This window comes from Octopus sinensis, linkage group LG22, assembly GCF_006345805.1.
Source record: "Octopus sinensis linkage group LG22, ASM634580v1, whole genome shotgun sequence".
NCBI classification, from domain to species: Eukaryota; Metazoa; Mollusca; class Cephalopoda; order Octopoda; family Octopodidae; genus Octopus; species Octopus sinensis.
This window is the reverse complement of record NC_043018.1, coordinates 19,879,592-19,904,591: the sequence shown is the minus strand read 5'-3', so window position 1 is coordinate 19,904,591 and position 25,000 is coordinate 19,879,592. Positions and strand designations below refer to the sequence as shown.

At 38.2% G+C, this 25,000-nt stretch overlaps 1 protein-coding gene across 3 annotated transcripts in view; it reads right to left on the bottom strand.

Annotated features, from left to right (window-relative positions):
- Nucleotides 1-25,000, bottom strand: part of LOC115223120 (alpha-1,6-mannosyl-glycoprotein 2-beta-N-acetylglucosaminyltransferase-like) — a 635,056-nt gene that overhangs the window by 400,725 nt on the left and 209,331 nt on the right. The window lies entirely within an intron of this gene.

The window sequence follows — 25,000 nt, the reverse complement described above, 5'->3', positions numbered from 1 at the left end:
TAATTCCTACATTTATTTTATTTATTTTCTCTATTTATTGTATTTGTTTGTTTTTCTTGTGTTCTTCAATGTTTCGGAATTGGTAAAAACAAACAAGTGGTTTACTATGAATACAGAAATGTGATCGGACGAACGATATTATGATGTGGATTTCAACATTTATGATTCAACTGCTGAGATGTTTATTGGAGACTGTATTAGAAATTATAAGAACGAATCTGAGAGGGAAACCAACCAAAGTTGGACATGGAGGAGTCTTGGTGAAAACATGAAATCTTAATGAAATCAACCAGCACCAAGCAGATGGTCCTGGGTTCCTCCAGCTGGAAAAGCAGGTGCCCTGGTGAGTGAATGATTGAGTAAATCATCATCATCCTCATCATCATTTAATGTCACTTGTCCATGCTGGCATGGGTTGGACAGTCTGACCAGAGCTGGCAAGCTGGTGGTGGTGGCGGTGGTGGGAGCTGCACCAGGTTCCAGTCTGTTTTGGTATGGTTTCTATGGCTGGATGCCCTTCCTAACATGCCAACCACTTTACAGAGTGTGCTGGATGCTTTTATGTGACAGTCCATGGGCACTTTTACGTGGCACTGCATGGGCGCTTTTACATAGTAACACCATGAGTGCTTTATATAACACTTCTGTTGTGGATTGCAGACATGCATATATATATATATATATATATATACATATATTATATTAAATTAGAGTAAAACCACTATTAGGCAAATCATACAATGAAAAATTTAAGCCAATACATAAGATCAATTAATTTATATTATTTAAAAATTATTAAAAAAGATAATTAGTATAACACTACGATCGTTTCATATATCCAGATTTAAGCACCAACCGATCGTGGCCACTGCCAGACTTCCCTGGCACCTGTGCTGGTAGCACATAAAAAGCACCCACTACACTCGCAGAGTAGTTGGCGTTAGGAAGGGCATCCAGCTGTAGAAACACTGCCAGATCAGACTGGAGCCTGGGGCAGCCTCCTGGCTTCCCAGACCCTGGTCGAACCATCCAACCCGTGCTAGCGCGGAAAACGGACGTTAAACGATGATGATGATGATGATGATATATATATATATATATATATATATATATATACACACACACAATGTAAAGAAGGATATGTCCAGCAGTAGAAATCCATGTCAAAGCAGACACTGGAGCTTGATGTAGTCTCCTGGTTCGTTGGTTCTTGTCAAACCATCCAACCCATGCCAGAATGGAAAACAGACATTAAATGACGATGACGATGATGATGTCAAGCTTCTTTCAGTTTCACTCAATCAAACCCACTCCCGATAAACTTTGGGTGGCTTGGGGGGTTACTCAGTGGCACTAGGACCCCAAACTCAGTCTTAGAGAAGGAAACTAATCATCCACTTATGGGTGGAGTGGAAGCACTCCGTCAGTTACGACGACGAGGGTTCTGGTTGATCCGAATCAACGGAACAGCCTGCTCGTGAAATTAACATGTAAGTGGCTAAGCACTCCACAGACACATGCACCCTTAACGTAGTTCTCGGGGATATTCAGCGTGACACAGAGAGTGACAAGGCCGGCCCTTTGAAATACAGGTACAACAGAAACAGGAAGTAAGAGTGAGAGAAAGTTGTGGTGAAAGAGTACAGCAGGGATCACCACCATCCCCTGCCAGAGCCTCGTGGAGCTTTAGGTGTTTTCGCTCAATAAACACTCACAACGCCCGGTCTGGGAATCGAAACAGCGATCCTATGACCGCGAGTCCGCTGCCCTAACCACTTATATTAAGCTCATCACATGACTACAAACCACATTAAACTGTAGTGACCTCATATCCATCTTGCGAAGGTTTTTTTTTTCTTTTAGATAGTAGGGTGTGATTTCAAAGAGATTGGCTACTATTTCTAGCATATCCAAGCACCACATAAATATCCTTTCAAATGTTTTTTTTTTTAGGTGAATTAAGTAAATAAGGGTTATGTCTTTTTGAGCCAAGAACAACAGTGAATCCCAGATAACATCAGGTACTTATAACCAGCTAGAGGGGTGGTGGTTGGTGGTGGCAGTTGTGGTGTTGGGGTCAATATCAATTGCAAAGGAAGGGCCTTGGAAATAATACAGAAGGAAAAATACATGGTGTGCAGTGGAACTATACTGAATTGGAGATCAATGAAATGTTTAGGACAAGATGACCCCTTATTTGTTCAATAATTATAATGAAAGCATAAGGGAGGGACAGGAGTAGTAGGTGCAGGAGGGGGGCGTTTGATGAAAGGAGGATCTGAAACTATTGGGAATAAATTGCCATGGTAACTGATGGTAATTGGAACATCAGTAAGTACAAAACCCTTGCTGGTTTTTTTTTCTCTCGGTTGACCTTTGACATGGAGAAGATGAGGGGTGATGGGGAATCTTGAAGGAGTGGCATGAAGGTGTTGGAGTGGGAGGGAGAGAGAGAGTGAAAGATAGAGAGAGAGAGGGGAGATGGTTTAGAAACAGCCAGAAGGTTTTCTGCAGGAGGAAGAAAGGTTGAGGAAAATGGAGAGAGTGGAGGGTGGAGGTACAATTATATGCATGTTAGGGGAGTCATGAAAATATTATAGAGGAGAGGGCAGTAGGAGGAGGAAGAGGGGAGAGAGAGGGGAAGAGGAGAGGTGGGAGTTGAGGGAGAAGAGAGAGGGGAAGGGAGAGAAGTGGAAGAATGTGGGAAGGAAGAGGTGAGATGCAGAAGAGGGAAGAAGGAACATGGAGGAGAGAGGGTGGGAAGATGGTGAGGTGTAGGAGGAGGATGAGAGATGGGGAGGAGAGTGGGGGGAGAGAAAGAGAGAAGACTTGGGATTTAGATATAATGCCAAGTATGATGCAGAAGTTGCTGTTGTTGTTGTTGTTGTGTTGTACATGTCAATGATGATGATGATGATGATGATGATTATGATATATGTTATCAATTTTGTATAACATAATGGACTCTCCCGTTGAAGACGACATATGCGCGTTCAGCTTTTGCAAAACGACAAATGATTTGTTTATGGTGATCAAATGTTCATACCGGACATTAACTCTCTCCCTCTCTCTCTCTCTCTCTCTCCCCATCAAATCGATGTTGTCTGAACAGGTGCACAAGTGTACCATGCATCAGGTTTCAACGTGATCGCAGAGCAACGTGAGATAAAAGGGTTTTGCTCAAGAATGCAACGCACCACCCGGTCTAGGAATTGAAACCATGATCTCGCAATTGTGAATATAACACCCTAACCACAAGGCACCACAAAAAGAAAAAAAAAACAAACCAAAAGCAAAAACAAACTATCTTTCATATTATCAGGCAAGTATCTTTTAGCTTTCACTTGTTTCAGTCATTTGACCGTGACCATGCTGGGGCACCAACTTGAAGAATTTTCTAGCCACACGAATCGGCCCCAGGACTTAGTATTTTAAAGGCCTGGTACTTATTCTATCAGTCTTTTCTGCCAAACTGCAAAGTTAAGGGGATGTAAACACACCAACATTGGTTGTTAAGTACATACACATACACATATTAATATATGTATATCTATAATAATAAAAGCGAATTCTGTCTGTCCGTCCGTCTGGGACCCCTGTATCTCAGTCAACATTTACTCAGCATGATTTATCTTCTTGAAATCAGGATGAGCCTGGGATTGGAAATCTGCCCTTCATTTGGTTCTTGAACATCTAGCATTGGGATCGGATTTTAAAGCATTTGGGTGGCTACTTCCAGCAGGTAAAGCTTGGCTGATTCATGCCATCTTGGTTGGACCTTGTCAGATGATGTCGAAGATCAAGGGAGAAATAAATGATATTCGCTTCGTTAATTTTATGTCACGATAAAAACTTTTGGACAAATTGACCAACAGTTGGAATTCAACTTGGGACTGGAACCATAGAATGATTGCATTACAGAATTAATTCTCATCCGTCCTTAACTTCAGATCAAACACCACTGGGGCATATAGTCATTATAGATGTATCATTGACATTTAGCTCTCCTTAGATTCGGGCCACAGGCTCAATCAGCCATCCACAGGAGCTAACCTAAGAGTCAGCACAGAGTGTGGCTTTTAAACTAGTATATATATATGTATATAACGAGTATATATATATATGGTCTGGCAGTCGCCATGATAGAGCATTAGCCACTACACACATTTTTTTCTCTCCTTATTTTTTCTGTGTCCCTTTCTGTAGAAGAGCGTAGGCTCGAAACGTAAAAGACTTTTTCTATTCCTGAGCATTATACTAATACATCTGTTTGTTTTGTACACCACCTGTCTTCATCTTTTGTTTTTTTCGTAAACTCTCCCTATATATATGTATGTATGATGGGCTTCTTTCAGTTTCCAACAACCAAATCCACTCGCAAGGCTTTGGTCAACCTGAGCCTATTTTAAAAGGTTTAGTGCGACTAAACCTAGAAGCAATGAGGTTGGGAAGCAAGCTCCTTACCACACAGCCATGCCTGTGCCCATGTAGCAGAAATAAATGTAGCAATTATTTTATAGATAATGATGAGAGACTTAAGATAAAAGTCCAATATTTTCTTTTCCACTTTTTGCTTTCAAAAAAAGCAAAAGTTGCTCAAATATGATAAAAGATATTATTGTTGTTGTTGTTGTTGTTGCTGCTGTTGTCTTTCAGAAACAGTTTTGATTTAATTTCATCTGCTTACAGAAAAAAAAAAATCTTATTTAAATATCTGGGTTTCATAAATTTTAAATTCAAGTAAAGCATTTATTATATTATTATTATTATTATTATATTATTGTTGTTGTTGTTGTTGTTGTTGTTGTTGTTGTTATTACAATTCCTTTATCTTTATTTATTCATTATTTTTTGGCATCAAAATATACTTTAAGTTCCTTTATGCTAACATTTCTCTGACAGACAAAAAAAAAAACACACACACACATATATATTTATATTTAAATATATACACATATATATAAAAATATGCATTTGCATAGACCACACACACATGTATGTATGTATACACACACATATTTAAAACACATACACACATGCACAAACAAATATATATATATATATATATATATATATATATATATATATATATATATTATGTGAAATAGAAAGATGAATAATCTTGTAGTAGATTAATCAAAAGTTTAAACCGATACCTTAGTAGCAAAAATCACAGCAGTGAACAGCACGGTTGGAGGTACAACCATCTGGCGTTGCAACCGTGCGTTGGTGCGGATAATTGAAATTAAAACATTATGGTGATTGAAGAAATGGAGCTGAACGTAGATTGAACAGAAATCGTTTTATTTCATTCTACACGTGTTTCGAAAGGCACAAATTACCAAAATCCGATTGAATAATGGGACCATATTGTGTCTTTCTCTTCCTGAAGAGAAAGACACAATATGGTCCCATTATTCAATCGGATTTTGGTAATTTGTGCCTTTCGAAACACGTGTAGAATGAAATAAAACGATTTCTGTTCAATCTACGTTCAGCTCCATTTCTTCAATTCACCAATAATGTTTTATATATATATATATATATATATATATATATATACACATTAAAAACACACATACATATATGTATGTTATAGAAAGCAAAAATGCAAGATTTTTTTTTTTAAAAAAGGCCAAAAACAAATGTAAAAAAATACAAAGTTAAAACCTTTGATAGAATTTTGGTGAATTCTATTTGTTGAAGATCTTAATTTCCTGTCTGAAAGATGAGGGACAAAAGAAAAATATTTATCTACAAGCAAGATGGAAGATATTTCAAAGAAACAAGGTAAATGTGGAGGATAGCATAGAATGGAAATGAAAGGAATTGACAGAACCTTAGAATATTGGAATGCTGCCATCTGGTGCTTTAAATGCAATATAAGAATATCATGAATCATTTTGGTTCCCCCAAGATAAATATATATGTGTGTGTGCAAAAAAAAAGAAAGAAAGAAAAAATGGATAGAGAAAAAAGGAAACCAAACTACCCCACAAAACAAGGAACAAAGCAAAGATTCTCTTCAAAAGAGCAAAATCTTCCGTAGACATGTATTCTCTTAACTATAGCACCAAAGAACAGAGTAGCAAGACATTATTATTGTTGCCCCTTTCTGGAAGAACTGCCAAAAATAGTAAAAAAAAAATTATGGGAGGGTAGTTTTTATTTCCTGTGCTGACAGCTGCAAGCCAGTCTATGTCCATCTGCTTCCATTCACTAAAGTCAGTGCTGATTTTTAGCAAATGTCTCTTGGAACCTGATAGGAAACCATTCTTGAAGAATTCTAAAGGTTTCCGTTGACCTCATATGAAGTACAGCCTCGAAATGTCTTGCCCGACTCATGTCAGCATAAAGGGAACAGATATAAAAGTGGAATGAAATGAAGTTTGTGAAATTCCAAACACAGAGAAGCAAAGAATCCGAGATTATGAAGATCATCTTTGAGACGAAAGAATATCAACAAAAACACATAACATTGATATAAGGTCAAGAAAATAGGTTAGAAAAGTACAGTGACCTCTACAGGTCACTCAGTGGGACCAATCAAAATTTAGAACAGTTTTATACACACACACACACACACACCACACATATATATCATCATCATCATTTGACGCCCGCCTTCCATGCTGACATGAATGGGACAAAATATATATATAAGGTGGTGCTCCAGTATGGCCTCAGTCAAATGATTGAAACAAATAAAAGAATATATATATATATATATATATATATATATATATATACAGGTGCAGGCATAGCTGTGTAATAAGAAGTTTGCTTCCCAACCACATGGTTCCATATTTGGTAGACAGAAACTGAAAGAAAGCTGCTGTGTATGTGTGTCTATTTGCGCCCCCCCCCACACACACACCACCACCATTTGACAACTGACGTTGGTGTGTTTACATCCCCGCAACTTAGCAGTTTGGCAAAACAGTCCGATAGAATTAATACCAGGCTTGAAAAGAAAATAAGTACCAGAGGCAATTCATTTGATTAAAATTTCCCCCATAGCGGTGCCTATACATGGCCGCAGTCCAATGACTGAAACCAGTAAAAGATATATATATATATATCAAACTGTCCCGTTCCTGCACTTTGCCGCCAAGCTTAAATGCACCAATGACCATGCCTTGAACTACAATTCCCTCTGTCCACTTCTGTCCCCATTTCCAACCATTGGTCATTCTTACAAACTTACCTATTTCTTTACTACCCACAAGGGGCTAAACACAGAGAGGACAAACAAGGACAGACACACAGATTAAGTCGATTACATCGACTCCAGTGCGTAACTGGTACTTATTTAATCAACCCCGAAAGGGTGAAAGGCAAAGTCGACCTCGGTGGAATTTGAAATCAGAACATAGCAGCAGACGAAATACCGCTTAGCATTTCACCCGGCATTCTAACGTTTCTGCCAGCTCGCCACCTTACCTACCTACCCACCCTTTGAATTCCGCTATCCTTATTCTTCTATCCTTATATTCATCTTGTACCTTAAACTTTTTATCTGCAGGGAGCTAAGTGCCTTTTTTCCACAAAAACTGCTGCTCCTCTCCTATCATATTTTGGCCCCTCAACATTTGGAATATAGGTATTTCCGTCAATAACACACTTTCCCTCAAGTGAAGGGGTCTCGTCTCGAGAGCTACTTACTGACCTCACTTGTGCTAGAGTCAGGAAAAAAAAGAAAAGGAAGAAAGAAGCACCCAGTACACTCAGTAAAGTGGTTGCTATTAGAAACGACATCCAGCAGTAGAAACCATTCCAAAAAGCAGACACTGGCGCTTAATGGAACCCTCTGGCTTCTTAGTTGCAGTTGAACCATCCAAGCTGCATCAGTATGGAAAACTGATGTTAAACATGATAACGATGATGGTGATGGTGATGGTCATCATGATGATAATTATTTCTTTACTGCCCACAAGGGGCGAAACATAGAGGGGACAAACAAGGACAGACAAACGGAATAAGATAGTCTGAAGGCACTAAATTATTCCAGTGACGAGGAAGTGAAAACTGTAGTGAAGAAGTGGCTCAAAGAACAGTCAACAGAGTTTTGCGGGGCAGAGATACATGCTCTCATTCGAAGGTGGAACATTGCTATTGAGAGAAATAGAGACTATGTTGAGAAGTAGGGATGTGATCCACAGAGGACCAGCTTCATTTTGATGCATGATACATGTTCCTGTGTTGGTAATTATACCTATTTCTTTACTACCCACAAGGGGCTAAACACAGAGAGGACAAACAAGGACAGACAAACGGATTAAGTCAATTACATCGACCCCAGTGCGTAACTGGTACTTAATTTATCGACCCTGAAAGGATGAAAGGCAAAGTCGATCTCGGCAGAATTTGAGCTCAGAACATAACGGCAGACGAAATACGGCTACGCATTTCGCCCGGTGTGCTAACGTTTCTGCCAGCTAGCTGCTTAATAGAAGGAGAGGAGCAGCAGTGATGATGATGATAATGGTATGATGAGGATGATTATGATGATGATGGGATTGGTGATGGTGGTGGTTGTGGTGGTGATGATGATGGATGATGATGTATATATAAAATATTCAAGACAGACAGTCATTTAGATCCGGCAACAGAATTAATACCACCTTCTACAAACACACATAACACACATATGCACATGCACACGTGTGCACACACATGCACACACACACACACACACACATACACACAACATATGTACACACACTCACGCAGTGACGCAAATAAAATTGTTATAGAAACAGATATATTTTATTAAAATGTTAATCAAATATTACCGTACAAAATAATTGCTAATTAACTTGTATCTTAATTGACTTCCTATCTTCTTAAGGACATTAATAATTGTTGCTAATTTTTCATTTTATGCTGCCACCAGTGTGTAAAACTAACGACAACAAATACAGTGCACCGTTTCACCTCATTCCTGCGCTTTCAGCGAATTTATTGTGGAAAATGTTGTCTTGTATACAATATAGGTGCAGGAGTGGCTGTGTGGTAAGTAGCTTGCTAACCGACCACATGGTTCCGGGTTCAGTCCCACTGCGTGGCATCTTGGGCAAGTGTCTTCTGCTATAGCCTCGGGCCGACCAATGCCTTGTGAGTGGATTTGGTAGACGGAAACTGAAAGAAGCCTGTCGTATATATGTATATATATATATATATGTATGTGTATGTATACGTTTGTGTGTTCTATGTTTGTCCCTCTAGCATTGCTTGACAATTGATGCTGGTGTGTTTACGTCACCGTCACTTAGCGGTTCGGCAAAAGAGACCGATAGAATAAGTACTGGGCTTACAAACAATAAGAAGTCCCGGGGTCGATTTGCTCGACTAAAGGTGGTGCTCCAGTATGGCTGCAGTCAAATGACTGAAACAAGTAAAAGAGTAAAGAGTATGCAACAACTATACACACATACCCACACGTGTGCATGCGTGTGTGATGCTTATTGTCATCATTTAACACGTGTGCTTTCCATGCTGGCATGGGTTGGATGGTTTAACCAGAGCTGGTAAGCTGAGGGGTTGCACCAGATTCCAGTCTGATTTGGCATGGTTTCTACAGCTGGATGCCCTTTCTAATGCCAACCACTTTACAGAGTGTAATGGGTGCTTTTACATGCCACTGGCTCAGGTGCCAGTTGTGTAACACCAGGATCTGCCATGACATAATAAACAAATGAAATCCAGAGATTCTCAATATCGAAAAAACTTCATATTCCTCAAAGGATTTAAACTAAACTCCGGTATCTTTAGCGAGGATCCAGTCTGCAGGGTAAAGAATGGTTATAAGAATCCAGGTGGGCAGATATGGAGACAATGATTCAAATAAATAGATAAAACTGCCTGGGTTTGTTAAACAAAATATGTATACATGTCAAAAAACTGGCACTCTGTCGGTTACAACGATGAGGGTTCCAGTTGACCCAATTCAACGGAACAGCCTGCTCATGAAGGTAAAGTCTAATTGGCTAAGAACTCAACAGACACGTGTAACCTTAATGTAGTTCTCAGGGAGATTCTGCATGACACAGATTGTGATAAGGCTGGCCCCTTTGAATCGCAGGTACAACTCATTTTTGCCAGCCGAGTGGAATGAAGCAATGTGAAATAAAGTACCTTGCTCAAGGACACAATATGTTACTAGGAATTGAACTCGTGACCTTACAATCATGAGCTGAATGCCTAACCTCTAAGCCAATGTGTTCAAGTAAAACCCATATCTTAGCTGGAGCCGGTGCTCCCTGAGTGGCTCCCCTGCTGATCGCATGTAAAAAGCACCATCCGAACGTGGTCAATGCCAGGTTTGCCTGATTGGCTCTTGTACTGGTGGCATGCAAAAAGCACCAACCGTTTGTGACCGATGCCAGTAACCCCTGTATATATAGTGTGTGTGTTTATTTGTGTTTATTTGACAAAAAATAATAAATAAAATGACCATCTCGAAATACAACAATATTTCTAATTTCTTGTCATTAAATAATCAGGTGTGTGGGTGGGTGGGTGGGTGGATGGATGGATGGATGGATGGATGGATGGATGGATGGATGGATGGATGAGGGGTTGCTGAAAAGTACCTGGCTTTGGGTAAAAGAAACTACATGAGGAGCAGATTATTATGGTGTTATGCAATATATTCCCCTCTCAGATTCACACACTTATTGCAAGGACCTTTCAGTTATTCTAAGCCCTGTTTAAAGAACTTGGAAGGTTGGGCCTCCAGCTAGGCCTTTCACAACACCCTGAAAGCCAACAAATTTTCAGCACCCCTTGTCTATGTTAAATTCTCAAAGCAGTACCCAACATAGACTTGTATTTATTGATCCATAAAATACATACAGTCACAAGACTTTGCCATTTGTAGTGGCTGGGTGGGTTGCGTTTTTTTTTTTTATCTGAAAATGTATTAGCAATTGTCTGTTGGTCGAGGAATGGCATTTATCGCAGAATCGTTGCAACCAAGTAATTTGGGAGACGAATCAAGACGAGTCTCATAGAAATATGCAGAGATAAAGGAAAGAAAGAAAACAAGAAAAAGTGAGCGAAAGAAGGTAAGAAATGAAGAAAAGGTAAAAGAAAGGAAAATCTAAAATTCGACTGACCTACGACATTTGCCTCGAAAAGATGTGCATCTATACAAAATTTCAGCAACTGAAATGGAAAACTATGGCCTACAACTTGTGACACACATACACACACAACTTGGATTTATAACCCATTGTATACATACACTTCTGAATAGAGTTTATATACTGCATATTAGATTAGAGAGAAAGAAAGAGAGAGAACTATATATGGATAGATGGATAGATAGATAGAGAGATAGATAGATAGATAGATAGGTTTTTATATATATATATGTTCTCTTTTACTCTTTTACTTGTTTCAGTCGTTTGACTGCGGCCATGCTGGAGCACCACCTTTAGTCAAGCAAATCGACCCCAGGACTTATTCTTTGGAAGCCTAGTACTTATTCTATCGGTCTCTTTTGCCGAACTGCTAAGTTACGGAGATGTAAACACACCGCCATCGGTTGTCAAGTGATGTTGTGGGGGAGAAAAACACAGAAACACAAACATATGCACACACATACATACATATACATACATATATATATATATAAACGAAAGGCTTCTTTCAGTTTCTGTCTACCAAATCCACTCACAAGGCTTTGGTCAGCCCGAGGCTATAGTAGAAGACACTTGCCCAAGGTGCCATGCAGTGGGAATGAACCCAGAACCATGTGGTTGGTAAGTAAGCTACTTACCACACAGCCATTCCTGCGCCTATATATATATAAATTTCTCTTATGAATATATATTTCATATTAATGATGTTAATATTATATGTCAGCATCATTAGCAGCAAAGATGATTTTATATATATATATATATATATATATATAAATTTATATATATATATATAAATTTATATATATATATATATATATATATATATATATATAAATACACACACAAACACATAAATACACACATATATATATGCATATATGTGTACTTATATATATGAATATGTGTGTGTGTACATATATGTACATATGTGTGCATATGTATGTGTATATATATATATACACACACACACACACACACACATATATGTATATACACACACATGCACATACTACTGTTAAAAACATAAAGACAAAGACTGTAAAGTTTATATAAGCATTGGAACATTATCATAATTGCATAAATATGTAAATGCTAATGTTTACATAATTATAAATTAATATTTATATAATATCATTTATATAATGAAATAATATTTATATAGAGAAAACTTATATAATTCTTGTTGTTCTATGGCAAATAACAACTGAATTCTATGTAATAATGAGAAAGCTAGGAGGCTAAGAATCTGGAACAAGTAAGAACTGCAAAGATGTTTAGAGAAGGACATTCAGGTCTAACCATCTTATGCAAAATCTGACACGCAGGCCATGGGTATTTTAAAATAGAACAGAGGAAAGGGTCGGTTGGTGTTAAAACATGTAATATAAAATATAGGTTGTAGGGTGTACATGTTGTAGGGGATATCATGTTAGTTGGTTTTGAAGTGCTCAAGTATGTACTTTGGCTTGTGAATATAATGTGTGATGGGTTCAGATCTTTTTAATTCAGTATTGAACTAGTGTCAGGCAGTATTAGCATCTCCTTTGCTCTATTTTCCAGTATTGAGTTCTTTCTTCTGCATATATATATATATATATACATGCATATATCAAAATACACCTCTCCTTGTTATTTTATCCCGCCTCACCATATCCCATTTTATCTCACCTCATCTCCCACCCTATTCCATCTCCTCACACTCCAGCCCCATCTTGTTCTATCCCACCTCATCCAACAGTCTCACTTTTCAACCTGCACACCAATGAAGCAACGAGGAAAGAATCGGTGAGTGAGCCAGTGAGGTATCGCAGGCAACAGCCAATCAGATTCGCAGATGGAGAGTGCAAAACCAAAACCTAAAAAAAAAAAAGGACGGAAGTGCATAATTGCATAATAATTCAATGCACTGCACTGCACGCTAGTTGTAACACATTGCAACATTCACTAAAGCTTCCGTCATGAATTTCTATATTCTCAACAGCAGCTTCCTCTACTCATCTTTCCCTGATGTTTAATGACCACAATGAACGAACAAAATTACTGCCAGAGTTTTCTAGAGTTTTCTATTTTATTATGCTTTTGTTTTTGTTTTTTAATGGCTGTTTCAATCATCTCAAGTTCCTAACACAACGTTTAGAGTGAAACCAACTCCTTTCAGTCAGTGTGGGAGAGATGGTTTAGACAATCAAATACCCAAATTGATCTCTTTTTTTTTTTCTATTCATTTCAGTAAATTTTTATATCAAAAGCTTCTCAACAAGAAATACACAGGAACCGTCAATAGAGAAAAGAAGCAACATGGAAAGACACACTTAATAAAAATGTTCTCAAATGTAATAGTAATGACATATAGTAGCTGTAATAGTACAGTATATATTATAGTACTATAGTAGATATAGTATGATATCAGCTATACCAGTGCTGCAGTTTTCAATAGTACTATATGTGTTATAGTGCTATCATAGAAATAGTATTGTAGTAGCTACAGTATAAATTATAGAACGATACTAGATATAGTGCTGTAGTAGCAACAATAATTCTCTAGTAATTACAGCAATGATGTGGTTACAGGACCAGTTTCTTTTTTTGTACTATGGTGGTTAAAGTCACGCTGTGTTTGTTAGAGTAGACATAGTGTTGAAAGAGCTACAAGGCTGTTCAAGCTATAGTTTTGTAGCAAGTAAAATATGAGGGTGAGTCAAAAACTAATGCCATATTGTTTAGGACAGGTATAATTACCAACACAGGAACATGTATCATGCATCAAAATGAAGCTGGTCCTCTGTGGATCACATCCCTCCTTCTCAACATAGTCACCGTTTCTCTCAATAGCAATGTTCCACCTTCGAATGAGAGCATGTATCCCTGCCCCGTAATATTCTGTTGACTGTTCTTCGAGCCACTTCTTCACTACAGTTTTCATTTCCTTGTGTACTGTGGCAAAGTGAAATGAAGTGGCTTGCTCAAGGACACAGTAACCCCTGGAAATTGAACCCATGATCTTACAACCGTAAACAGAAGATCCTAACCACCACTAAGCCACTTGCTGTTACTTTTGTATTGTGTGTGTGTATATGTGTATATGTGTGTGTATGTGTATATATGTGTACATAGGTGTATGTGAATGCATGTACATATGTGTTTGTGTATGTGTGTGCATATGTGTGTGCATATGTGTGTGTATGCATTGTGTGTATGTGTATAAATGTATTCAAACTGTTGTCATTATACTGGTGATTTGTCATTGGAGTATTTAACCCTGGGCCAATGCTGACAGAGCAGGTCTATAATCAAATATGATCATCCTATTTCATTTTTGTATTTTTTTCATCCAATCTGTCCTTCCACAGTTTAAGGTGGCCAGCCATAATCTGGAGGATTATTTCTAGCAGAGCAGATAGCCAGCGAGGTCGAGACTTCCTCACTGTAAGACAAGAGAAGTTTATACTGATGTTGTTGTTGTTGTGGCAGTGGTGTTGAGGGTTAGGATTAGGTCTGGTTGAGAAGATCCATCTATGATCATCACTTTGACTACATCATCCAATGTGTCCTTCCTGTTTAAAATAGCAGCGTGTGATACTGACTGAGGAGAGTCAGTTGTTACTTCTAGCAGATCTCCGGACTACATAGAGGCCTTGTCACTCGCCCATGTATTGTTTTCAGCAAATAATGTGGATAAAACGGACAAGTCATTAATGTCAATTTGATGGCTTTAAAATGGACCGTTAAACACCGCAGTTATTTTTCAGATTTCACTGCGTTTCAGAATTATTGAATTAAACAGTTGCAGGCCGTCACTTCTGTCTATTGTGGTGCTAATTAAGTTAACTTCCTTGCACTAATTACATTGGTGTTAACTGCTAAACAACATTTCTTCAATTTTTCACACCTAGTTTTCTCAACAGAGAGTCTTCGTGACAGAAGTTTTTATATAAACTTGGTTCCACGGTTCTCTACAAAAATGGTGTGTTCATCATGTTGTCCCCACAGAAAAGCTTCTCTATAGAAGATTCTTTCCAAAGGTATTTCTCTCTGTACAGAAGTTTTATGTCCTATATATATATACATATATATATATATATATATATATATATATATATATATATATATACATATATACATATGCATAAATATGGACATATATATAAATATATATACATATGTACATATATATAAATATATATACGTATACATAAATATATACATATACATAAATATATATACATATATACAACAATTGCAGCGTGGAAGGTGTTTATAAGCCATTTAAGAAACACACAAAAACCATTAGATTCACTTTAACATTTAAATTTAATTTGCCAAAATATTTTCGGCGCTTTGAGACCGCGACGTGTTCACTAACAAAATTCCGCGCTGCATCACGGAAAAATTCTGTGATGCAGCACGGAATTTTGTCAGTGATCAGGTCACGGTCTCAAAGCGACGAAAATATTTTGGCAAATTAAATTTAAATGTTAAAGTGAATCTAATGGTTTTTGTGCAATTGTTTCATACTGCAATTGTTTTCATTCCAGCACACGATCTCAGATCAGGTCACTTGCTATGCAAGTACATCTCCGTAATATAAATATATACATATATATAAATATATATAAGTATATACAAACATATTCATATATATAAATATATACAAATATATACATATATATAAATATATATACATAAATATATACATTTATATATCTAAATATATAAAAGTATATATATATATATAAATATATACAAATATATATTACATATATATAAATATATATGTGTATATATATATATATATATAATCATCATCATCATCATCATCATCATCGTTTAACGTCCGTTTTCCGCGCTAGCACGGGTTGGACGGTTTCGATCGGGGTCTGGGGAGCTCGGGACTGCCCCAGGCTCCAGTCTAGTCTGGCAGTGTTTCTACAGCTGGATGCCCTTCCTAACGCCAACCACTCCGCGAGTGTAGTGGGTGTTTTTTACGTGCCACCTGCACAGGTGCCAGTGGGGTCTGGCATCGGCCACGTTCGGATGGTGCTTTTTATGTGGGGGAGGGGTGCAGAAATATAGGGGAGCACCAGTGGGGAGGGGTGGTTCAGAGAAATGATGATAGGTTCTAGGCAAGTAGAACGTAGGATATCGAGAGAGGGGTAATGCATGGTGAAATAGCGTATTGAAGAGGGGGGGTTCGAAGAGTAGACACCTATAATGGCGGTGGGAGAAGCGACATCCGGTATAGATGGAGCAAAAATATAGATATCCGGTATTGGTGGTGGGTTGGGTAGGGGGTGTGCACCACGAAGATAGGAATGTTGATTACATACGAGGAGAAATGAAATGAAATGAATAAGATTAGATAAGATAGACAGATAGAGAATTTTGATAAAATTATGAATGGTCAGTAAAGAATTGAAAATAGCAATTCAAACACCTATCTTGCTCGCGCTCGGAAATTCACAGCTTGTAGATGAGAGAGAGAGAGAGAGAGAGAGAGAGAGAGAGAGAGAGAGAGAGAGAGATAGCACATGTGTATTAGAGAGGAAAGGCTTCAAGATGGCGCGAAGATACGAATGTTGATTACATACGAGGAGAAATGAAATGAAATGAATAAGATTAGATATATATATATATATATAAGCACAGGCGTGGCTGTGTGGTAAGAAGCTTGTTTCCCAACCACATGGTCCTGGGTTTAGTCCCACTGTGTGGCACCTTGAGCAAGTGTTGCCATCTACCAAATCCACTCACAAGGCTTTGGTCAGCCCAAGGCTATAGTAGAAGACACTTTCCCAAAGTGCTATGCAGTGGGACTGAACCCGGAACCTTGTGATTGGTAAGCAAGCTACTTACCACACAGCTACTCCTACGCCTATATACATCCTTTAATCCTTTAGTGTTTAAACTGGCCAAATCCAGCCCAAAATATTCTACATGTTTTATATTCAAACTGGCGATATCTAGCCTCTCACTCCTAACCTACAATGCCATTCTGAAAGTAAATAATCACATCATTGAAACCTCAAAGCTATAAGATAATGCATGATTAATTCAAAACAATTTGAGTGAAAAAGTATTATATTTAACAGAGTAATCTGAACACTAAAGGGTTAAGGGAAACATTTTTGACTATGCATGTAAAAGCTTCTATCTTACTATGCCGCCTACAGCCTAATGATACCACCTGGTAATAGTAGTTTGTTGGGGTCACACCGAGTTGTGCCAATGTAATGTAGGATAAATATAGCAATAATAACAATAATCCTTGAAAGGAATTTATAAATATATTAATGTATTGCTACGTGCTTAGCGATGCATTAAGATATTTATAAATTCCAACCACGGATTATTATTATTATCATTATTATTACCATATACTCTTTACTCTCTTTTACTCTTTTACTTGTTTCAGTCATTTGACTGCGGCCATGCTGGAGCACCGCCTTTAGTCGAGCAAATCGACCCCGGGACTTATTCTTTGTAAGCCCAGTACTTATTCTATCGGTCTCTTTTGCCGAACCGCTAAGTGACGGGGACAACCAGCATCGGTTGTCAAGCAATGCTAGGGGGGACAAACACAGACACACACACTTCTATATATATACATATACACGACAGGCTTCTTTCAGTTTCCGTCTACCAAATCCACTCACAAGGCATTGGTCGGCCCGGGGCTATAGCAGAAGACACTCGCCCAAGATGCTACGCAGTGGGACTGAACCCGGAACCATGTGGTTGGTTAGCAAGCTACTTACCACACAGCCACTCCTGCGCCTATGGAATTTATAAATATATTAATGTATTGCTACGTGCTTAGCGATGCATTAAGATATTTATAAATTCCATCTACGGATTATTATTATCATTATTATTACCATATATATATATTTATTTATCCATGTATATATTAATGTTTGTTTTTATGTTTAGTTCTAATTAAATGAATTTCAAAGTAATCTGATTTGTAGAGTACAAATTCTTTATTCTTAAACAAGAAAACTATTGACAGTGACTTCAAAGTTTCACCCAGTTAAACCATCATCGACTGTGATGCATTGAAGTTAATCTTGGTTTTATATAATTGCAACACTGTGTCTTCTTCAGTCTGGCTGGAGAATTGCCCCAGCAAAAGAGAAGGAGAGAAGTGCTGAACCATTTTCAGTAATAGAGAGGGATACCGTGATAATGTGTTTACCTTGCATGCACACACACGCACACAGGGGTACATTTCAATTCATATTTGTTTTAGTTTATAACCAGTATTTTGTGAGGTGTATATCATATATGTATTGGCGTTAGGGTTGGCGTTAGGAAGGGCATCCAGCTGTAGAAACACTGCCAGATCAGACTGGAGCCTGGTGCAGCCTTCGGGCTTCCCAGACCCCAGTTGAACCGTCCAACCCATGCTAGCATGGAAAGCGGACGTTAAACAATGATGATGATGATGTATTATCAAAACTAGTTACATCTCTGTGAAGAACAGATAGTCTGAAATATAACTAAATAAACTGAAATATCCAAAGTAAGTCAGCACATAATACATATATAAATATGTATATATATATATATATATATCATATAGCGATAAATAATTGAATATGTATCAGATGGGAATGAAATCTTGAAATGAATGATTCCAGAGTTTTATGCCAAACTCTGATAACTTTCTCTATACACATATACATCCTTACACACACACGTGCGTGCACGGACGCAAACATGCACACACACACACACACACACATTGTATATACGCAATCACAGAATTAATTTTGATATTTTTATTCTAAAACTTCATATTCAATTTCACAAATTTCTTAAATAACGCAAAACTAATTATGAAATTTGAAATATTTCAGTGTCACATGGTAATAAATTTTGTTTCTAATTGAATTTGTTTGATAAGAAATGGTAAGACAGAAAAATATATAAATTAAATAAATAAATAAATAGAATTTTCAAATCTAGATTAGTATTTACTTATTTATGTTTGCCAAATTCCAATGTTCAATAAATCATTTTGTAATATATTTTTAGTCGGAAATGTGTTAACAAGTTGCAGATAGAAAACTAATTTACCGCATATATACGAGCCGATTTAAATAGATTTGCAGATCACAGTAAACAACAATTATGCTACAGAAGAATATTTATTTCACAAAGTTAGAAAATTATTATCCCAGAACTCAGGTATGACTGTTTGGTTCAGAAGTTTGTTGTTTCACAACTAAATGGTTCCCAGTTTCGATTCAAGTGCATGAGGCCTTCTTAATCCAGAGCTGCCTTGCCCGATATTTTGCGGGGGAGAGTTTGGTAGGTGGAAATGGTTGAAAAGACTATCAGTCGTGTGTGTGTGTTTGTGTGTGTGTATGCATGTGTGCGTGTGTGTGCGTGTGTGATTCTTCCAGCATCACCGCCCTGGTCAGCTCTACATATGATGACATCTCTAGGACCATTAACCTGGGATGACCACAACCCCATCAAGCAGGAGCAAGAGTGAGTGAGTGAGTGTGTGTGTGTGTGTGTGTGTGTGTATGTGTGTGTGTGTGTGTGTGTGTGCCAGAAGCATGTAAAAAACATCGTTCGAGTGTGGCCGAGGCCAGTGCCACCTGACTGGCACCTGTGCTGGTGGCATGTAAAAAGCACCATTCGAGTGTGGCCGACACCAGTGCCACCTGACTGGCACCTGTGCTGGTGGCATGTAAAAAGTACACCACTACACTCTTGGAGTGGTTGGCATTAGGAAGGGCTTCCAGCTGTAGAAACATTGCCAGATCAGGTTGGGGCCTGGTGCAGCCTCCTGGCCTGCCAGTCCTCAGTCAAACCATCCAATCCATGCCAGCATGGAAAGCGGATGTGAAACAATGATGATGATGATGATGATGATGATGACGACGACGATGATGTATGTATCACTTGCAAATGCAGATGCTACCAATAGAAAACTTCATATATTGGAGACTAGCAAGATTATGGGGTCAAGAGAGAATGCATGCCGTTTTGGAGCCTTCCCCTTGATGGCAATATATGCTTGCATGTGTGTGTGTATATATATATATATATATATATATATATATATACATACATATATGTATGTGATTACAGACATACACATGTCCCTGTAACTTAGCAGTTTGGTTAAAGAGACTGACAGAATCAATAGCAGGCTTAAAAAAGAAGTACTGTGTTTGATTTGTTCAACTAAAACCCTTCAAGGTGGTGCCCCAGTGTGGGCACATTCCAATGACCAAAACAAGTAAACGCTATGTGTATGTGTGTGTATATATACACTTTTTGTATGATGCATGTTTGCTTACAATTTGCAGACAACATCTGGACAAGGAAATACAAACACACACAAATGCAGATACCTATTTCTTTACTACCCCCAAGGGGCTAAACACAGAGGGGACAAACGAGGACAGACAAACGGATTAAGTCGATTACATCGACCCCAGTGTGTAACTGGTACTTAATTTATCGATCCCGAAAGGATGAAAGGCAAAGTCGACCTTGGCGGAATTTGAACTCAGAACGTAACGGCAGACGAAATATGGCTACGCATTCCGCCCGGCGTGCTAACGTTTCTGCCAGTTCGCCGCCTTATGCAGAAATGTACACCCATACATACATATACAGAGATATGAAAGGCCCCTTTCAGTTTCTTAAATTCTCTCACAAGGCAGTGGTGGGGCCCCAGGGTAATGAAGGTAGACCGCTCAGTTCAAAGTCTCTCTTGACCAGAAATGGCCTGAACTCTTTGTATGACCACCCTCCCTGTACATAACTCCCTGTCCCCCTACATGGCCTTGCTTTTGTTTTTTGAGCCAATAAAAATTGAATTGAATTGAACTGAATTGAAGTGACACTTGCCCAAGATACTGAACAGTGGGATTGAACCCCCCAAACCACACAGTCGCGAATTGAACCTCTTTACCACGCAACCATTCGCAGACATAATTAATTAATGCTAATTAATATATGCAATTACTGTAAAGAAACCCGGATGGAATCAAGAAACAAGAAAGCAGCTGGAAGCAGTTTTTCAGATGTGCAACAGTTAAACTCTGAAATCATCATTTATTTCTTGCAATCTGTGAATGAGATATGACTGTGGGGTGCCAAATGCGAAAATGTCAAAACTGCTTGTCAGAACCATTGAACTGTCTTGGAGAATTTGTTGAGATGGTTTTTGATTGAAACGAATAAAGCATTTGAACTGCTTAATCAAAAGTCAGCTTGGCAATTCGTTATTCTTAGATGTTGTTTTATTGCATCCAATCCTGATTGCTACGATCAATCTGTTTTTAAGATTCGTGATTGTTGTCATGTCAGACCTGCTTTTACCATTTCAAGGCCACAAAAGCATTCGTTTATCTCTTCAATTATTAAATTACTAGCAGTATCGCCCGGCGTTGCTAGGGTTTGTAAGAGAAATAACTATAAAGCATTTTTAGAGAGTTATAGCCAAAAAATGGAAAAAAAAAAAATGATGGTAAATTTTTTTTTTAGTTAAAAAGGTCGAGTTGCGTCCCCTAGACAGTCTGTGGTTTGTGTTTCTGATTCTCGACCCCATGTCGAATTTATCGATTTTTTTCAGAACTGGGGGAGCTTTTCAAAATGTTCGCTGCGTTAGTTCTGAATTATGACATTGGGCTATGTGTGTGTCAAGTTTCATCAGAATCGGTTGAATCCTGATTGCTACGATCAATCTGTTTTTAAGATTCGTGACTGTCACGTCAGACCTGCTTTTACCATTTCAAGGCCACAAAAGCATTCATTTATCTCTTCAATTATTAAATACTAGCAGTATCGCCCGGCGTTGCTAGGGTTTGTAAGAGAAATAACTATAAAGCGTTTTTAGAGAGTTATAGCCAAAAAATGGAAAAAAAAAAAAAAATGATGGTAAATTTTTTTTTTAGTTAAAAAGGTTGAGTTGCGTCCCCTAGACAGTCTGTGGTTTGTGTTTCTGATTCTCAACCCCATGTCGAATTTATCGATTTTTTTCAGAACTGGGGGAACTTTTCAAAATTTTCGCTGCGTTAGTTTTGAATTATGACATTGGGCTATGTGTGTGTCAAGTTTCATCAGAATCGGTTGAAAGCCGTGGTCAGGGTGAGGGTACAACCTAACAGACACACAGAAACACACACAGACAAACTGCCATTTATATACAGAGAGAGATTGTCCTTGTGATAGAGATAAGTAATTTCCACAACCATTTCTTCTGCTAAGCAGCACCGGTTTCAATCTGTTTAACAGCAGACAACAATATGTGCAGGCGTGGCTGTGTGGCTAAGAAACTCTCTTTGTAACAACACGGTGCCAGGTTCAGTCCCACTGCACAGCACCTCAGGTAATTGTCTTCTACTGTTATAGCTCCGAGTCGACCAGTTATTTTCTGAAATAATTTGGTAGATGGAAACTATTTTGAAGCCTACCATACATACTTATTTTATCGACCCCCAAAAAGATGAAAGGCAAAGTTGACCACAGTGGAATTTGAACTCAGAACATGAAGACAGACAAAATGATGCTAAGCATTTTGCCTAGCATGCTTCCAGTTCCACCAGCTTGCCACCTTAATAATAATAATAATAATATAATAATAATAATAATAAATAATAATAATAATATCCTATGCAAAATACTTTCTATGTAATCTCAGGGTTTAAAACAAACATAATTTTCGTTTTTTTTTTATTTTGACATTCACTAGTACAACACTAAAAAAAAACAAATATATGGCACACTAGGCATAACAACAACATGAACTTCCAACCTGTTGTCTCTTGAGGTCTCTGGGTGAGACTTGGAGCCAACTTGTACAAATATAAAGCAAAAGTCAAACATAGAATAATAACAATAATAATAATAACAATAATGATAATAATAATGATAATGATAATAATAATAATAATAATAATAATAATAATCCTTTCTACTATAGGCACAAGGCCTAAAACTTTGTGGGAGGGAACAAGTCAATTACATCGACCCCCCCCCCCCTCCCCCGGTGCTCACCTGGTCCCTATTTTATCAACTCTGCAAGGATGAAAGACAAAGTTGTCCTTTGGCAGGATTTGAGCTCAGAACATAAATAATGGATGAAAAGGCACCAAGCATTTGGCCCAATGTGCTAACCAATTCTGCCAGCTTGCCGTCTTTGAATGCATAGTAAAATAAGAGGAGTTGGAAGCACTCCGTCGGTTACGACGACGAGGGTTCCGGTTGAACCGATCAACGGAACAGCCTGCTCGTGAAATTAACGTGTAAGTGGCTGAGCACTCCACAGACACGTGCACCCTTAACGTAGTTCTCGGGGATATTCAGCGTGACACAGAGAGTGACAAGGCCGGCCCTTTGAAATACAGGTACAACAGAAACAGGAAGTAAGAGTGAGAGAAAGTTGTGGTGAAAGAGTACAGCAGGGATCACCACCATCCCCTGCCGGAGCCTCGTGGAGCTTTTAGGTGTTTTCGCTCAATAAACACTCACAACGCCCGGTCTGGGCATTGAAACCGCGATCCTACGACCGCGAGTCCGCAGCCCTAACCACTGGGCCATTGCGGAGCCAAGAGGAGTTAAGGGGGTGGAGCAGTGGGGGGTGGGGGTAGTGAAGGGGATTATTACTAATGCAATTGAAGCGGGGGCAGGGCAGCGTATGTGTGTAGTTAGAAATCAAGGTAAAGAAAGAAAAAAAAAAGGAAATTTCTAATGGCATTAATGTCTAATATGGTATTAATGGAATCTATTTTCTTTGTCAGAACTTTGAATACCTCATCATCAGTTGCTCTATTATAGCTGCCGCCATCCAACTTCCAAGACTAGTTTTCTCTCAGCCACTGTAATATTCCATTAATATACTTACACCAAGTTAGATAGATCAGAATATTATACACTGTCGGTTCATTTTAGTTAAACAATTCTTTTGATTAACAGGCTTTTTTTTGTTGTTTTCTTTTATTTTTCTTCCTTCTACCATTCAATTAATTATAACTCTTAGACTACATAACCAGAGTTCCAAAGCCAGCTGATGCAGTCAGTTAATTAGCATTGCTTGTGAGTGCAGAGAGAAAGTTAACAGCAACAACAACAACAACAGCAAAAAATATATCTGCAGGTTTCTCACAGACAAATTCTAAAACATGCTTCAGTTTCACACTTCATGTCTAAGATATTTGTCATCATTTTAAATCCATTTCAAAGTTGACGGTCGCAAATGATGGGGTAACTTTAATTTGTTTTAAGCTTGACGTTTTTTTTCATTTTTTTTTTTTAAGGGTTCAATCAAAAAAAGGAACTGAGAATACCTGCAATTTTTTTTCAGAGGCTTCAAGACTAGACAGAGGGAGAGGAGGAGAAAGTTATCCTCAAACCGAAGTCCCAGAACAAATGCTGCCGACATAGCGGATTTTGCTAAAGGCACCCAAGAGCTAGGTTATAGTGGTCCCTGGATGCCCTTAGTAGAGTCTGTTCTGTTGCAAGAATGTTAAACTAGGTCACAGATTAAGTCTTCTACGTAGTTTCCATCTCCCAAATTCCACTCCCAAGGTGTCAGACAACCAAAGGGTATGACAGAAGATACTTGCTCAAGGTGTCCCACACTGGGATCAAACCTGAAACTACTTGGTTGCAAAACAAACTCTTTAACCACATGGCTCGTCCTGCAGCAACTATGAATATAAATAGTGACAGAAATAGATATTTTTTTCCTTCTTTTAGGTGACACATTCAGAATGTAGGACATTGGTGATCATGTCCTGCCACAATTCTTTATTCTTTGTCTTCTGTAACATTTCCACTTTCTAATATTTAATGCTTCTTTCTCCCAACCGGTTCAAGCTTGA